Source organism: Macaca thibetana, chromosome 10 (genome assembly GCF_024542745.1).
Source record: "Macaca thibetana thibetana isolate TM-01 chromosome 10, ASM2454274v1, whole genome shotgun sequence".
Classification (NCBI taxonomy): domain Eukaryota; kingdom Metazoa; phylum Chordata; class Mammalia; order Primates; family Cercopithecidae; genus Macaca; species Macaca thibetana.
Window position 1 is genome coordinate 91,274,352 of NC_065587.1, and position 19,114 is coordinate 91,293,465.

Here is a 19,114-nt window from a genome sequence, read left to right on the forward strand (position 1 = left end):
ATGGACATTTGGGTTGGTTCCAAGTCTTTGATATTGTAAATGACGCTGCAATAAACATACGTGTGCATGTGTCTTTATAGCAGCATGATTTATAATCCTTTGGGTATATACCGAGTAATGGGATGGCTGGGTCAAATGGTATTTCTAGTTCTAGATCCTTGAGGAATCACCACACTGTTTTCCACAATGGTTGAACTAGTTTACAGTCCCACCAACAGTGTAAAAGTGTTCCTATTTCTCCACATCCTCTCCAGCACCTGTTGTTTCCTGACTTTTTAATGATTGCCATTCTAACTGGTGTGAGATGGTATCTCATTGTGGTTTTGATTTGCATTTCTCTGATGGCCAGTGATGCTGAGCATTTTTTCATGTGTCTGTTGTTTGCATAAATGTCTTCTTTTGAGAAGTGTCTATTCATATCCTTTGCCCACTTTCTGATGCGGTTGTTTGTTTTTTTCTTGTAAATTTGCTTGAGTTCTTTGTAGATTCTGGATATTAACCCTTTGTCAGATGAGTAAATTGCAAACATTTTCTCCCATTTTGTAGGTTGCCTGTTCACTCTGATGGTAGTTTCTTTTGCTGAGGAGAATGCACTTCTTAACTTTCCAATAGCATTACTCATTGTTTTCTTTTCCTTAAACAGTACTTTAACTCACTTATCAGATTTCAAGTTGCTTTTCCACACAAAAGTATGACTTGAGGTCTTCCCAGGTTCACACGTATAGAATGACCTCTTCTTTTTAACTGCAGTGCAGTGTGTATATTCCATAGTTCTTTAGTCAGTCTATTACTATTGGTGTCTCAGATGAGTTCCCCAGAAGCAGAGCCTGAGGAGAGGACTCCTGTGCATGAGAATTACCAAGTCAGTGTGCTTCCCAGAGAGGTCTATAAGAGAGTGGGAAAGGCAGGGAAGCCCAGTATGGGCCATCTCAGGCCATGCCTGGCAGAGAGGAGCTTCAGACTGGTCCTGAAGGGGACTCAGGTGTGTGAGTAAGGCTCACTGCTGCACCCATCATTGGTTTAAGGGCCCTCCTGGGGTCAGGGGTCTCACACATCCAGGCACATGAAGCTGTCTATGAGAGTATACCAGGTGGCTCTGGGCCCCCAAGGGCTGTCTATGATGAAGAGCTGCAGGTGCAGAAACTTGCTGAAAGCCCCACAGCAGATGGCCCTCTCCTTTTCAATTTCAGCCACAGTTGTGACAGGGGTGTGACCTAATGTTGGCCTTAGCTCTTATTTAAAGGTGTGTTTGTTTGTTTCCCAGAGAAGCTCAGCCAAGATTCATTTGACAAATATCAAATCTCTAGGATGTCCCATGAGCTCGCATCACAGCTCATGAGGCAGCATGAATGTCCTCCAGGAGTTCACATGGCTGGGAGTAGACCAGAAATAGGTATGATCACAACAAAATTCATTATTGCAGCAGCAGGACTGTGTACCCCTGAGATAATAGCAATTCACTCTCCCTTGGCTGGAAGGGAGAGGTGCTTCTTGCCTGAGGGGCTGATATTTAAGCCAAACACTGGAGAAAAAGAAAGAGTTTGCCAGGCTGAAAGTGACACAGGGCTCCTGGAGTTGGGGTTGGGGGGCAATGCCAGCACAAAGACAGGGCAACTGGGCAGTGGGTGTTAGGGCAGGAGCTTCCTGGGAAGGGCAGCAAGAACAGCTCGGAGAAGAGAGAAAATTGGTCTGAGGAGCTTTCAGGCTAGGGAGTTTGGCCTCTTCTCTCGGGCATGGAGAGTCACAGAGTGTTCCAAGCAGGAGAGAAATGCCCAGGATGGGTTTGCAATAGCTCCTCTCTCAGTAAGGTGGAGGGAAGTGAGATTGAAACCAGGATCATTACTCAGTGGAAACTGAAGTGTCACTGGGCTTGTGGGTCTGCTGCTGAGAGGACAGACCACAAGCTACCTTCAACTGTCAGCCCTTTCAGGGGTCAACTCAACTGCAGAGAGCAGTTCTCTTGAGGTCATGGTCTTTTCTAGGGTGGCCCAAATCCAGTCCTGATGGATGAGAGGCTACAAGGGCCTGGCCATCTCAGCCAAACTCAGACAGCTCTGAGAACTATACTAGCTCTGGAGCTCACCATACGGTTGGGCCAAGGTTGCTTTGGGGACCAGATTCTCCCTCTGCTCACTCCTGCCTTCTTTCCATCTCCCCAACCCCTGCCAATTGATCCCACTGACTGTAAACATACCTCATGCTAAACTCCAACTGAGAGGCTGCCTTTTTGGAGCCCAGCTGAGACAACCACTCAGGAGGTTGTAGCACTAACTCCGGTAGAGAGGATGGGTGTGGGAACATCTCTTCCAGTTTCTGCACACATTGGACACAGCTCAGTTCTGGAAGGAGAGATATACCTCTCTGGTAGATCAGGCCTCTGATGATTTCTCCAGACTCCAAACCCACACAGACAGGATAGTGTCAGGTAAAATGAAAACTTAAAACGTGGGCTCAAAAGTTCTGTGTCTTAGTTTTGGCTCTCTCAGAAATCCACCCTGATGCAAAGATTTGAGTGCAAGCAGGATATTTGGCCAGGAAATGCTGGAAGGGGAGTGAGGAGGTGAGAGAGGAAAGGGAAGGCAGCCAGGCAGGGGCCTGCCATCAGGTGGGTTACTACTGTGGACACTGGTGCTTAACTCTGCTGGGACCTCTGGGAGCCAGAGTAGAATATGTGCCTCAGAGTTGTCCCTTGCAAGGGTAGGAGAGCTGAGGTATTTATGCACCAACTCCTGTCAGTCACTGACTGATAGTGGCTGCTCAGGTGTCTTAATTCTCCAGGTACTTCCAGTCCTTTGTGGGTAGGATAGAGTTCTGCTGCTAGAAATTACCCTGAAGCACAAAGGTGCAGATGCTGGCAGGTGGAAGGTAGGCATGGGGGATATATCGGGGCTCGGATATTATCTAAGTTTTAGTCTCCATTTCCTAATGGCAAGAGCTTAGAGGCCTCATCCATGCAGAGCTTCAGCTCTTTAGTCATCAAACAAGGATAATGATACCTGTGTTTTAATTTTTGTGAGGTTTAAATTTGAATAATATCCTTAAGAATAGTTGAAGGGAGAGATCAGTGGACATATAATGTTAATCACATTTCCTGAACCCCCAAACTGCATTCTCAAGTGTGGAGATGCCACGAGTCCCCTTCAACTCATTGAAATCAGAATCAACTTGACCGGGCCTGATGGTTCACGCCTGTAATCCCAGCACTTTGAGAGGCCAAGGCGGGCGGATCACGAGGTCAAGAGATCGAGACCATCCTGGCTAACACGGTAAAACCCCGTCTCTACTAAAAATACAAAAAATTAGCCTGGCGTGGTGGCTGGCACCTGTACTCCCAGCTACTTGGGAGGCTGAGGCAGGAGAATGGCGTGAACCCAGGAGGCAGAGCTTGCAGTGAGCCGAGATCATGCCACTGCACTCCAGCCTGGGTGACAGAGCGAGATTCTGTCTCAAAAAAAAAAAAAAAAAAAAAAAGGTAGAATCAACTTTTCAAACTTGAATCTTCAGAGTCATGGGTGGTGAGTCACCTGCATTCATCAAAAGTGATATTCTGCCAATGACCTCTGGACCTATTCAATGAGGTATCGGAAAGATATCTCAGCATTCAGAAACGTTACTGCCCCATTTTTTAGGGATAACATTTAGGAACAGTGAGGTCAGTGCCACCTGGAGGATCAGTAGCTGAATGTGGGATGGAGAACCCTTCTTCCTCCCTCAAGATGCTCACTGAGACCAAGGCCTTTTTTTTTTTTTTTTTTTTAGATGGAGTTTTTCTCTGTCGCCTAGGCTGGAGTGCAGTGGCAAGATCTTGGCTCACTGCAACCTCCACCTCTTAGGTTCAAATGATTCTCTTGCCTCAGTCTCTCGAGTAGCTGGGATTATAGGTGTGCCACAATGCCTGGTTAATTATTTATTCACTTATTTATTTATTATTATTATCTTTTGAGATGGAGTTTCACTCTTGTTGCCCAGGCTGGAGGCAATAGCACGATCTTGGCTCACCACACCCTCTGACTCCTGGGTTCAAGCAATTCTTCTGCCTCAGCTTCCCGAGTAGCTGAGATTACAGACATGCGCCACCACACTCGGCTAATTTTTTTTGTGTTTTTAGTAGAGACGGGATTTCCCCATGTTGGTCAGGCTGATCTCGAACTCCCAACCTCAGGTGATCTGCCCACCTCGGCCTCCCAAAGTGCTGGTATTACAGGCATGAGCCATTGCACCCAGCACCTAATATTTGTGTTTTTAGTAGAGATGGAGTTTCACTCATTATGTTGGCCAGGATGGTCTCAAACTTTTGACCTCAGGTGATCTGCCTGACTTGGCCTCCCAAAGTGCTGGGATTATAGGTATGAGCCATCGTGCCTGGCCAAGGCTTTTTTTTTAACTTAATTTAATTTTATTATTATTATCATTACTTGAAGGAGGCAGATGGAAATGCCCAGTTTGAACAGAAACTTTCTAGAACTATGCATTTCCAATGCTCAGTGGTGAAAGAGTCAGCTAGAGTATTGAGTAATGGTGAACTGTGTTCCCTATTAAATAGAAGGTAAATGATTGCCCTGCTTTGAGTTTCCTGATGTGGTGATTCACTTGCAGCGAATAGGGACTCCTGATAAGATACTACCATCACGGAAAATCTTCAAGGAAAGGCTGCATATCTAGCTCTTCCCTGAACACCAGAGGCAAGAAAGGGGACTATCAGGTATAGTCCCCTTCAGGGGCACAAATAGACTGCAGAGGAAAGCGCTTATAATTTGAGCAGAAGCACTTTTGTGCAAAATACCAGGACTGTGATAATTCCCACCATGTGTGAGAAGAGTCGTCCAGTTTTCAGGGCCATTGCTACAAAGTGCTGGTGGAATTTCTCCTGTCCTTGTAAGAACTCTCACTCCTGAGTCTCAGATTTACTTTTAACCAAAAGCCTTTGATTTGATCCCCATGAGGTTAATGGGACCTTAAATCCATCACCAGACTCTTCAGAATTTATCTGGAGATTCCACCCTCTCTGCATTTTTATCACCGTCCCAATGGCCTTTTCTATAATAGACTTTTATGTTCTAGGCATTAATCATTTTAATTTTTAAAAATAGATAACATTTGAAGTACTACTTCCCCTTTCCTAAGCTTCTTTCGGACAGCACTGAGTAAGTAAAGCCTTAACTATGCCCTCTCGTTGAAAAAAAAACCCCATTCATAAACCTAATATGTTTCAGACTTTATGATCTGAGCATAAAAAGAGCTGAGCCTTTGATTCATATTCTGTTCCAGCACGAGTACAGCGGTACTGAAGGGATTTGCATATTTAAAGGAGTGTTCAGAACAACCCACATAATGAATTCTGAAGGGTCTTCACAGAGGAATTGCTATTCATCTCCACCATTGATGTCTGTGGCGGGGTCTGCGTTCTCTGGGGACGTTGAGTGGATGACAGTGCTCAGCAGCAGCCAGTCATAAGGCATCTGAGCAGAGGCCTCCATCTTGCTTGGACTTGGGAGGGTAGAGAGGGTAGATTGCATAGCTTGCAGGCTGCACCAGCTGGTGGACAGGTGGTGTTTGCAGGTGTTGAGAGATGGCTGGTGAAGTTGGTTCCTCCCCTTAAACAATTTGTTACAGAGCACCCCCTTTCCTAGGAGTTCAAAACCCAAAGGGATCCAATTTCCTGATTTTAAGTCTGCAATTGCATGGATCATCACATTTTCTTGTGAGAAAAAATGTGAAGGTGACTACCTTTGGCCACCAGATTGGTAGGAAGTTCTACATTACAATGTTCCAAGGTCTGTCTTTATTAAAACTGCAGCATATCCCAAGTACCTAGAAGGGTTATGGTTGGGTTTACTTAAAATTTGACAAGAAAAGGTGAAGGCACACCAGTCCTGCACATTGAATGCACTGTTTCTCAAAGGGTTGTGTGAGAAGGAGCTGGGACTGGGCTGGGAAAAAGCTCAGCTTTGCTTTAGCTTGATCTTACTCATCAACATCACCTTTTCCTTGCAACTGTGTCAACACAGTGGGCAGGACCTTCTCTGTTAGTCACTACCTTTGATGTTTGTGGAGCTCTGCTTCCCTATCCCCAAGGGTCTCTTGTCAGCCTCCTGCCAGGCATTCTTTTTCCTCAGGGTTCTGTTAGTAATTGCTCCTCCCTGAGACTTCTCATCTAGCCTAACAGGTGGTCTAAACCAACAGTATTCACTGGTTGAAGAGAGAAATTGATGGATGGTAGTGGGAAAGAACATGACTTTTAGACTCAAGACCTTGATTTGAGTCTGATTCTGTCACTTATGAACTGAGTAGCATTGGGCAGGTGCTTAACCTCCCTACGCCTCAGTTTCTTCATCTTCCTCAAACAAGATCATGCTTTCTCCTTCCTCCAGGCATCATGGAGATCAGACCTGCAATGTACATGGTGGTGACTCAGAATGGGCCTGCTGTAGATACTAACCAGTATCCAGAACACTCAATAGGGTTTCTCTGTATGTTGGCTATTTCATGGTGTAGAGTAGCTGAATGATTCTTCACTTGGTTTGGAAGTGGTCTGACTTACACCACATGCTGTGTGGTGCCTGAGAAGCTCCCTTAGGGAGGATCATGAAACAGATGTCATCCACGGCAGCTACAGGCCTTGCCTTGAAACTCCGGAGCACTCACCTGTGCCACCAGATGCCTGCTCCAGGAGGAGAAAAGGGTGCCAAGGGTGTATTTATTTTGAGGGTGGTTAATATTTCCTCCAGTAAAACTGGATCCTTAACTAGTTGTTGTCATCAACATCATCATTATATGAAGGAAAATCTTAACATTTTAAGTTGATATCTTAGAGGGCAATCATTTTCTCCCGCAGAAAATGCTGAGTTACACAGAAGATGAATTGCTCTAACTCAAGGAAAGCATTTCTTTTCTTCTTCTTCTTCTTCTTTTTTTTTTTTTTCTTTTAGTGGTTATTTCTAAAGAAAGAGAAACAAGCTTACTCTAGGCATTCTCCTTCTCAACAGCTTGGGAAAGACATTGGACATAGACTCAAATGACCCAGCTTTGCCCAAGCTCTGTCTCTTGGCAGCTAGGTGACTCTGAGCGAATTGGTTAATTTTACTGAGGCTCAGAAGCTTAACCTTTTAAAATAGAGTGAACACATTCGGCTGTCCAGAGACTGTAAAGCTGGCATGAGATCAGGAAAGGGTAGGAGCTTTGCCAGGCTCTGGTTGTCCCACAGCTTGGGGGCCATGGACACAGGGAAGTGCATGCTGAACAGGTCTCAGAACTCATCTCAAAAACCATAAACCTTTCTGGATGTGGAAAGGGTTTGGTTCTTCCCAGGGATTTGGTTCTTGCAGAGATACACATCTGCTAATGATGAATAGGAGAACAAGTTTTTATTATTGAAAATATTAAACCAGTGCCTTTGTCGCCTCATCAGCCCTGTTCTCTTTCAACCCATCCACTATAAAAGTGAAAGGGAATCCATTAGGGACAGGTTGAGTTTTTCCTAGATCAGTGCATTAGTGCCCAGGAGCCACCCAGAGGTCTTATTACACATTCTGAATCAGAAGGTCTGGAGTGAGGAGGGGAGAACTGAGAGTCAGCATTTTTTATAAGCCCCCAGGCGATGCTAATCTCCTATTCCAGGGGCCACTCTTTGAGAGTCTAAGGCTAAGAACAAAATGCCTTTGACTTACTTTGAGGTTTAGTTTTCTCCTTCTTGAGCCCACAGCAGAGAAATAATCTTAAAACTAGGTTTTGGGGAAAGAGAAAAAAATTTTAAACTCCCACTTCCTCCCTTACATATCCAGAATGAGGACTGACAGACTCAGACCCTAGAGGTTTTCCATGAACCATGGCAAGGGGAAGTTACAGGAGGCCATGTGAAAGCATGCATGCAACAAGAAGCAGATAGGAACATCTCCCTGATTTCTGAGAGGGGGGCCAGAGGAAGAAGGAGAGGAGTAGTTGGGGCCCAGGCCAACCTTCCTTAGGGCCGATCTCAGGAAAAGGGAAGGTGTGGAAACATCTAGGAGGTGTTTTGTGAGACTCCAGAGACACTTGAACACATGCTCCTGGTTCCCTCCCCAGCACGACTCCCCAACACGGCAGCTCTACAACAGCAAGGACGGTCATGGGTTTGGGATGCGGGCCTTTGACACTGTGTGTTGAGTCTTCCTCACGTCCTCCATGGTGAGGAAGAGAGCCGGGCATTGCTATGAGTGCTGTGGCGGTGAGTGCAGTCCCTGAGGGATGAGGCCATTGTGCCTGTTGTGGGTTGCATCCACAGTCCCCCCAAAGTGAGAGGGACCCTCCCCCCAATAGTCCTGAACCAGGCCCATGCTCGACAGACACTTCAGCAAAGGGAGCTCACATAGTTGCCCCCAAAGAACCAGACAGAACCGGCACTCTGCAGTGGCACCAGAAGATAATGTCTCAACCAGGGGAGAGGAGATGCCTTTTGCCTGGGAGCCACAAATACAGGAGCTCTGCATAGGGACCAGGCCTCCCTAACACTTGAAGGGACATAAGCATTTCCTGGAGGCACCTTGAAGAGGCACAAGAAGGATAAACAGCTGTAGTGGAAGGTGGCTTTAGAATAGATAGGCTAAGAGGCTGACAGATGTGGCTTACACAGAGGAGGCTGTTTCTCTCCACAAGCCAGCTTGTGCAGCCTCCCCCAGGCATTAGAGGGAAAAAAGTGGGAGGAACTTCAAAGCCGAGTCCGATTATAGGAAATAAAGAACTCATTTGTTCTTGGCACGTGGGAACAGTGGTGTGGAATGTCAGTCCTGCTATAGTACCATTTAATCAAGACACAAATAAAACTAAATCTTACCATGCTAAAATAAAATTATTTAATTCATATGCTTTATACTATGTATTTTACCTAATAACCATGACAGTAAATGAGATATTTATCGTCTTTTAAAACCGAACATTGTGTTACACATATTTCCATATATTGTCTAGATTTCTTACTCTTTATTTTGGTATATTCAACCTTGTTAACATTTAGTGTGAAAAATGGCAAATATGTGTTTATGCGTGAATGTGTATATGCACTTTGTGTGTGTGATATATATGCTGTTATGTGCTGAGTTGTGTCCACCTAAAATTTATATGTTAAAGTCCTAACCCCCAGTACCCAAAAAGGTGACTATATTTGGAGATAGATAGAATCTTCAAAGAGGTAACTAAGTTTAAATGAGGTCATTTAATGGATGGGGCCTATTTAATATTAGGATGCAGACACACACAAAGAGAAGAACATGTAAGACGTCTATCTGCAAGCCAAGGAGAGAGGCTTCACAAGAAAGCAACCCTGCTGATCACAGACTTGTGGCCTCCAGAATGGTAAGAAAATAAATTTCTGTTGTTTAAACCTCCCAGGCTATGGTACTTTGTTATGGCAGCCCTGGCAATTGAATACAGAGAGTAATATACCTGTTAGACATACATGTCAATGTTCCCTTTGCAGGAAGTGATGAACTCAGCAGTAATTTGATAAGAGATGGCTTAGAATATGGTACATTCTTGCCGACTCATATGATGAATATTGATTGGGGCCCTTCTGTGGATGAGCCGTGGTGCACATGATCTGTTCCCTCACACATACACCTATAAATTCACCCAACACATGGCGGTTCGGGATGCCAGATGAGAGGCAAGCAAATTGCTTTTGAGAGGGGAAGCTCAGCGAAGTGGCATTTAAGCTGGGTTTGGATGGGAGAGACAGAAGAACATCCCATTTGGAAGGAATGCAGGAGAAATAATACGGAGCAGAGATGTAGACATGTTCTGGAAATAGTGACCGAATAGTAGGGTGGGAACATGGGCAGAGCATAAGGGGAAGGTGAGAGATGGTCAGGGAGGTCAGGGACTGGCCAGATTGTGCTGGACCTTGAAAGCCAGGCCCAAAATCCTGGATTCTTTTTTAACAGGAAATGAGGAGTAATGGAATTTTTCAAAGCTTTGAAGTCACATGATTAAAGTGGTGGATTAACCTGCCAGAAACATCTAGAATGTAGAGCGAGGGTGCACTGGAAATAGGAAAATAGATGGACTTTGCAGTAATCCAGATGCAAGGCAACTGAGAAGGGGGCAGGAATGGGTGGCGTCCAGGAGCCGGAGAAGAGAGGATGCTTGGGACCTGGCAGCTTCCTTTTCATCTCTAGGTAAATTAAATACTTTCCCATAGTTTGGCGCCCTTCATGGTGCTGCTACCTGCCAGGCTTTGGAGAGTGAAAAGCTGGAGGTTTCTGCCATTTCTGTGGCTGCCCAGGACAAACCTCTTTGGTTCTGCTGAATGAGCATCATTAGCATATTTATACTAGAACTCAGTTCCAGATAGCAGCACTTGAGAATCAAGATAGAGAGTGTTATTGTTAGTGGGAAATCAGTGGGTCAGTAGAAGAGCTAGAATAGTGAGTGACAATTGTCTTGCTGGTTACTCTCAGCATTGGCACAAAGGGATGTGGTGTTGGGCTAACTGAATTTGCACTCAAAGATTTTGTCCTCCCACTGGCTGAAGTTCCACTGCACAGAGATTATGCTTTGGGTCATGTGACTCTTGTGAGGTGAATGCCCTCTATGAGGAACGAGAACTAAGACTGCAGGACTGGCTGGGATAAGGCCTTGGACGTGGTGTCTACCTGGTTCTAGCCCCTTGAGATGGATCCATCTATTCCATATTAGCCTGTTCAAACAGGGCCTCCAGCATGCTGTCTTGGCTGTCTTGGATTTCTGTGTTTCTTACTCTAAAATTCTAATTTCTTGATGAAGATTTTGGTGGCTACAAATTGCTGCTCTTCCTCTAGGCACTGGAATGGATGGGTGTCCTGGTTTGGATTTTCTAGTTCAGCCCTAAAGAAGATTTCTGCTAAGGAAGAAGGCTTTGCCTGGAGTTTCTGGTGCTGGTAAGTGTCTTGGGCCCACGCTTGAACTAATGGGTTCAACTTTATCCCCTGGCCACAGGTATAAACTCAAGAGTGAACTCTTTATGTAAGCCACAGGGGCTGCAGGTATTAGAAAAACAGCTGTAGTACTCTTCTGAAAAGTCATCTCTGCTCTCCCTTCCTGAAGGTGGTGGAAGAAACGTATAATCATGAGAGCTGCTGGGATCCATTTGCAACCCTGCATGATGCTGACCACACAGAAAGAAGACGAGAAAAACAGAATCCAGAGGCCTTGACGTTCTTACTGGGCCCCAGTATCAAACAAACTCAAAACCTTCCCTACCTCTGGACTTCCAGTTATGTGATCCCTGAAAGGCATCCACATGTGACCTTTCCCAGTAAGACTTTAGTTAGGTTGGCTAAAGTGTTAGCAAAGTCTAATCTTGTTGGCAGAAAAAAAAAATTGCCTTTTACTATGTTTGTACCTTTTAAAGACCTCATAGCCCAGCAGACTGCATAAATGCTGGTGAATTTCTTTCAAACCATTGTCAAATAAAACATCCCATCTCCAATTAGCAGAATGTCTCCATTCTGAAAGTCCAGGAGCCTTCTTTATTTTTTTATTCTAAAAATATCTATACCAGGATTGCAACAATTATGAGGATTACTAACAAGAAAAACTCCTGAAACTTTTGAGACTGGGATTTGCATTTGCAAAATGATTTGCAACCAGACCTGCCAGGTAGCACTTCACGGAAATCAAAAAGTGGGTTTTGAATATCTAGATTATATTTTTTGGCATCCAAATTCATAGTAAAATCATCTTTCTAGCTGTCTGCAGTAGATGTGGCTAAACTCTCAGAACAGCTTCCACAAGTGCTGAATAACTTTTGATAAAAGTCGATGTAGCTGGAACACAGTCACATTTGATTGACTTACCTTAATTCTCTAAATCAGCTTATTGCTCAAACAGCTCCTCAATTCGGGTGTCCCCGTGCTGCGGCCACCTTCTCTAGTTGCCAGAGCCCGCTCCTCCACCCTAAATAACTGCGACTGCGGCAGAGGCGTTTGGGTTGGTTTAAGATGGCAGTATATCCCCCTGTTTCTTCATTCAGGATTTCTTTCCTTCAAAGGAGACTTTGTGTTTCCCAAGTTTCCTTCTTCTGCTTGTATGAATCTAAAATGAATCTGAACTAAAAGTACTTGTTGAGTGGTTATGCTCCCAACTGTAATTTGGAGTCAAGGTATGAATATTTTATACTCAAAGAGTCACTGAAGATTTTAGGAGGTTTTTAAAAATAAAATGAATACACTCATTTTGTTGGCTCAGGTAGACTATAGCTGGGGGAAAACAAAAATACAGGACGAGCCCTCAATCATGAGTCTTTAAAAAATGAATCAGGATTTGTGTTTTGGGATAATCAGGAGTCCCTGTGGTGAGTACACAGTGTCCTTTGGAGGAAAGAAATACCAGCCTGAAGGAGAACCGGGAAACAAAAACAAAAGCCACCCAAATGCTCCAATCTCGTTTTAAACCAACCCAAATTCCAGAGGTGCCATTTCAGAAGGGAGCTCTTCATGCCCTGGCAGAAATTAGGTGTCAAGCTAGAGAGCCAGTATTCAGATGCCTGTGGCTTCCTTTCACTGCAAAAATAGATTTAAAAAATAATCCAGTCTTTGGCACATTTTCTCCGAGACGGAGAGACCTGAGTAGCCCCTTTGCTTTCGCTGTATGTTTGTGTTGCACTGAGCTGAGGGCTTTGTGAGCTCATAGGCTACTTCAAAAGCTGTTGAAAACAGTCAAAACCAAAACTGAATACATGTGAATTAAGCATTTCCTTTTTTATATAAATCTGTGAGTTGTTTTTTTTTTAAATAACATCTATTGGTTTACATAGAGGGACCCCGTTAAGCAATTTTCACTGGATGGAGTTTTAGCTTGAAAGAACAAAAAGTTTAAGAAGAGTGTCTAGGCTCTTTTAACCTTCAAGCACGGCCACACTTAGGAGGATGATCACCTGAGAATCATAAGTTCTTTCCTGAAGACTCTGTAGAAGGACATTTTGATTACAAATCATTTTTGACATTCATCAAGTACTCAAATATATGTTTTAATTGTGCCTGATGCATATTGCTTCTTTCATAATGCACTAATCTTACTCTAAGCAAAGTATGTAGCAATTTTGAGATAAGGAAGAAAGTTTCTAAGCTTTCATGAGGTGGCTGCCAAGATCATGACCACCCATGGCGTGCTGGGTACATTACCCTTGAGAAGATGCTTTGAAATGATATTGTTTCTTCTTTCCCTTTATCAAAAAGCATTTCTTTCTTTAATTTTTTTGTTTTTGTTTTCAGTTGGAGTATCACTGTTGCCCAGGCTGAAGTGCTGTGGTGTGATCATAGTTCACTGCAGCCTCAAACTCCTGGCCTCAAGCGATCCTCCCACCTCAGCCTCCTGAGTTGCTCGGAGTACAAGCGCATGCCACCATGCTGGGCTAATTTTTTTTTTTTTTTTGGTTGGGAGGAGACGGTCTTCCTATGTTGCCCAGGCTGGTCTCAAGCTGCTGGTCTTGAGTGACCCTTCCCCCTTGGCATCACGACGTGTTGCGATTGCAGGTATAGGCCACCCCACCTGGCCAAAGGCTTATTCTTAGTGTCTAACTTCTGTTCTGGATTCTGGATCCTTTAAATAGGTTCCAACTGTGAGAAGCTCGAAAACATCAGATGCATGCAAATTAAAACCCTAGGTACTAGTTTTACCTGTTAAATTGGCAAAGATTCTAAAATTTGTTAACATGCAGTATTGGCCAAAGTTTTGCTTAAAAATATGCTTTTGTGGAGGTGTGGGAATAAAATCAGTATAGCTTTTGTGGATAGATTGGTAACCCATGCTTTCTCTTACAATTCTGCTTCTAGTTCTTCATCCTACAACTGTAGAAGTGAACAAAGATTTTCATGTCACATTTATTGTCATAGTGAAAACATGGAAACATCATGCTAATCAGCAGGAGACTAGTTACATAAAGCATACTCATACAAAGGAATTTTAGCAGCCATGAAAAAGGATGGCTAATTGGAATGCGCAGGCACTAAAGGGTTCCAAAACACAGTGCCACGAGAAAAGGAAAGGGGAGATATAGTCTATTCCTCTTTGCAGACAAAGGCACACATATGCATAGATACATGCAGAAAATTTCTGGGAGGATAGAGAATAAGTTATAACAACTCGTAATCTTTCAGTTATGGAACTGACAATCTGAGGGGAGAGGAGGAAGAATTTGCTTTTTATTTTATACCCTTTTGTACAACTTTGTTTTAAAAAAAATCATAGTTGTATGTTATCTTATTATAATCAGGGTTGTTTATTTATTTATTTAAAATGGAGTCTTGATCTATCACCCAGGCTAGAGGGCAGTGGCATGATCTCAGCTCACCGCAACCTCTGCCTCGCGGGTTTAAGTAATTGTCCTGCCTCAGCCTCCCAAGTAGTTGGGATTACAGGAGTCTACCACCATGCCTGGCTAATTTTTGTATTTTTAGTAGAGACAGGGTTTCACCACACTGGCCAGACTGGTCTGGAACTCCTGACCTCAAGTAGATCCACCCCCCTCAGTCTCCCGAGGTGCTGGGATTACAGGCATGAGCCACTGCACCCAGCCTTTTTTTTTTTTTTTTTTCTTAATAAGCAAAAAATTCCATCTGTGGCCTTGACTCTACATTTCCTGAATTAATCCACACTACTTTTTGTTTACCACCTGGTCACCTCAGTCTCTCTGACAATCTCTTAAGCACAAGTGAGAAGTCTAAATTCTTAGCATTGCTGTGCTCAGGTCTTTCCTGTCATATCAAAAACATTACGTTATGTTCCATGAAACTCCCTGGGCTCCAGACCTCGTCCTTCCCGGTGATGCTCTCCTGGTTCTCTGAACACTTTAGCAGCTGTATCAACCTTCGTGAATGCCACCGTATTCATTTTCTATTGCTGTATAACGAATTGCTGTAAACTCAGAGGCTTGAAATACACGTTTTATTTTTATTTTTATTTTTTTCTGTCACAGTTTCTGTGGTCAGGAATCCTGGCACAGCTTAGTAGTCCCTCTGCCTCAGGACCCACAACAGGCTGAATTCAAGGTGTTGTCTGGGGCTGGGATCTCATTGCAAGGCTCAGCCAGGGGAGGATCCACTTCCAAGCTCATGAGGCTGTTAGCAGAATTCAGTACCTTGCCTCCTGTTGAATTGAGGGCCTCAGTCTCTAGCTGGGTTCTAGCTGGGTGAGGCCATCTCAGTTCCTTTCCACGTGGGCCTCCCAACATGGCCCCCAACATACTCCTTGCTAATTTACCAACGCCAGCAAAGCAGAGTTGACCAGCAAGAGGGATGTTCCAATTGTGTATAATCTTGCGTGACTCATCTACCAGTTAGAAGCAAGTCAGGAGTCTCACCCACACTCAAGGGGAGAGGATTATGTAAAGGTGTAAATACCAGGAGGTGGGAATAATTGGGGGTCACCTTAGAATCAGCCATTGTCAGGAAGTTGTATGATTGACATTCGGGTAGCCTAAAAGGAATGCCTTCAGGAAAGTCTAATAACCATGAATGATTTTCGCTAAGGGTCTCCTCCTCTCGTCACTTATTTAGAACTTCCCTGGGGTCTTTCCAGACCACTCTTCACCCACCCTATGCTCATTCCTGTATCTCCTATTCTTCTGGGCTTCATCTGATGATGCCAACCTGTGTTGAAAGATTAATTCCAGCCTTTCCTCCTTTTGTCCTTCACCTGTATCCTGAGGGTTGGGGGAAGTGGCTTGGGAGCAAGGAGAGGTGGGATTACATGGCATTCAGTGGGCTCCTTCTGGGTCTGGTTCCCGGCCCAAGTGTCACCTTCCTGCCAGTCAGGTTCAGCTTGCCTACTGCACCCCTGCACTGCTACTCACTATATGTTACGTTTCCTCTTTTCTTGTAAGAGTCATCACCCTCTTAAGTTCCCTGGTGAACTTCTCTGGGAAGGTGAGTCTGGAATCCAGCGGGTGTTCCACAGAACGTAACTGAATGCTTTTGCTATGACAGGGAAGACCATTACCCTTTGAAGTTTATTGTCTTGTTTTTATCTGCTTTCCCTCTAGAGGGTTAAGATGAAGGGGTCTTGTTTTTCCTTGTCCACTGCAATGTTTCCAGGACCTGGAGTGGCTCCTAGCACATGATAAACATCTAATAAGTACCTGTGAAATAAATAATTGGATTAGTCATTGAGTAATCAATGTGTCCTTCGAATCCGGTAGGTAGGTAGAGGAAGCACCATTGCTGCTCTGGTCCTAAGGGTCATTTCTCACAACTATTGCTTAGGTAGCTATATGGCTATGAACCTAAACCTTGCAATCTTAGTGTTACTGACTTTTGTCTTGCTAATACCTAAGCATTCCTTATCCCTCCCTCTCTTCTCACTAATCATTGAGGATTACAATGGCTAGACTAAGACATACTCCAGGAAATCAGCCCAGGGGGTGGGATGGGACCCTGGAAGTGGCTTCCCATCTTCTGTCTCTGCATTGGTCAGTGGCTAGAAATGTCTGGCTGTAAGTAAGAAATAGCTACAAAATTTGGAGCCTGACAACTGCCCCTGTTTACTTGCATATTTGTTTTCACAGAGGGCATAATTATAGATGGAGATTGAGAATGGCAGTAATGATGTGTCAGCCTCATAAGGTGCTCAGTGTGTGCCAGGTTGTGAACACTGTGCTTCCTCTGTGGCAGTGTCTCCCTTAATCCTCACACCAGCCCTTCCTGGATGGGAGGTGGGGTTGGTTCCCACTGAGGCATCACTAATTCTAAAAACAGCTACCTGGTCAAATGTAAATGCAATTTCTAAGCCAGCTTATTAGGCGAATGTCAGTGAAAATAATTTTAATAGCATTCTTGCATTAGGAAGAAGCCTTAATGAAAACACAATTTTAACATAATTAGATTGAAATAGTTCAGCACTGCATACATAATCTGAAATGATCTTACTTAAGCTCACCTAGCACATTGACAAGTCACCGTTGTAAGCTTTTAAGAAATGGATTTCTAATATTTGATTTTTCTTAGTGTTTATTCAAAATTTAATTTTACCATTAAAATTTGCATTATATGGCTCATTAAGGCAACACCTTTCTCATTACTGTAACAAGAAGACACGTTCAAACAAAGACACTTCAGAGTGCTTGGGCCTTTCTGAAGGTCCACACCTCACAGGCCTTCTTTGAGCTGGCCAGTGTTTCTTGCTCTTAGTCACAGATATCTTCTCTCACATTGATAAGAAAGGACATGTTCCGTCAAATTTTAAGTCTTTAAAATATACCATACATTTTCATTGACCTCCTTCTTTTTAAAGTCTATTTCTATTTCTGAAAAGCAATGGTTTCTTTCAGTAGCGTGTCCCTGCTATCTCCTCTTCACTGTTTGTGGGTAGGGAGTGAGGGTAGAATTGAGGGTGACAGTCTGCTAGAAGCCCTTCTAAAGAAGTGGAGGGCATCACTGCCCAGCGCCATCCCCACACAGATTGTCCCATAGGGCTGGGAGACAAGGATGGCAAGTTCACAGCAGGAATAATTTTTCCACTGGGCTGGTATGTCTCAAATAGTTATGTAGAGGGGGTAATTAGGTGCTGTTTTCGGTGAACGAAGCATTCCCATTGGCTTGGTGGCATCTTGGAGACACATGCTGTGTGCTAGAACAACCCACAGTGAGACACGACACAGGCTTGCATCTGGTTGTCCCACTTCTGGATTGTGTCACTTTGGGTTACTTTCTTCACTTCTTTGAGCTCCAATTTCCTTATCTATGAATTGAGGGTAAAGGGAAGTGATAACCTCCCAAGGTCTTTAGAGGCATATTATTTAATGAACAAATTCTCACATAGTACCCTCTCCGACAGGAGGTAAGAAGTCAAGTTGTAGTACTTCCAGCCTCACCCTCAGGATATCCCACCGGTTTCTAAGGTAGACCAGTGTCTCCCTAGGACTCGTACAAAGTTGGGAATCTGTTAGCAAGGAAGAGGCATGGAGACATTGCCCAGTGTGTAGAAAACCACCTTGTCTGCCACAACATGCAACACCGGAAGACAGAAGAAGAACCCATGCGGAGAGAAACCTCATCCAAGGAACTGAAGAAAATCCCCAGAGTGAGCCCTCCTGGCTGCTTCTTCCTCACTTGTGCTTAAGAGAACTCCTGTTTTTCGTTCCACCCACCCACTGCCCAATCTTCCTTTTTTCCCAATGTTCATTTTTACTAAATGTCATCTCCACTCATGCCCAAGTTTTATTCTTACTTTCCCACATAGTCCATGTCCAGTCCACGAGCAACAGTTGTTGATGAAAACCTCAAACACCTCTCATCCCCCCAGCTGATTCCCTAAAGGTCCAAACTATCTATTATTTCTTCGTAGTTCTTGAGACCACTGGAACTGCTAAGTAAGCATTCTTCTATGCTTGCCTCATGGCAGACAGGAATCTTTACAAATGTAAATCTGATCATATCGCTTCCATCCTTAAAGCTCTCCAATAACTTCCCATTGAACAAAATGAAATCTCTGCAGAAATAAATCTCTGGAGACATATAGATTGACTACAATCCTCAGCCCCTAAATTATACTACAGAGGGTAGGACGCTTAGGATTCAAATAAAATGGGAAGAAAGTCAGTGACAGTGTAGTCACAGTAGGCCAGAGGTAGAAAGTCCAGACAGAACCACTCACTCATGAGTATGCTGAAAAGTGGAAAAGCAACTATGCAAATAAACTTCAGCAAAAAAGAAGAGACATAGTGTGCTCTGTCTATTAGGATGATTCCAGCTGCAACTATCAGAACATCTGGCAAGCAATGTCTTAGACAAACAGGGATTGTTTTCCTTTATATAACAAGTCCAGAGGTGGGCAGCTGATTGACCCCAGTGCTCTGGGTCAGCAGCTCTGCAATTCTCTCAGAACTGGCCTCCTGATCGCTAAATGACTGCAGTAGCTCAGTGCATCACATCCCCATGGCACCGTCACTGGAAGGGGTAGGGGCAATGTGGGGCTGTGCTCCTCTGCTCACTTCCTATTCTCTCATTGCAGAGAATCAGTCCTTCCCACAATCTTCCCAGCAGAGCTCAGAATTTGCCTTAAGTCACTTTGGCCAGGACTGTGTCACAAATCACTACAGCCCACTGATCTGGCACATCTTATCTGAGATCAAGGATCTCCCCTAAAGGCCTGAATAAGGTTGGGGTTC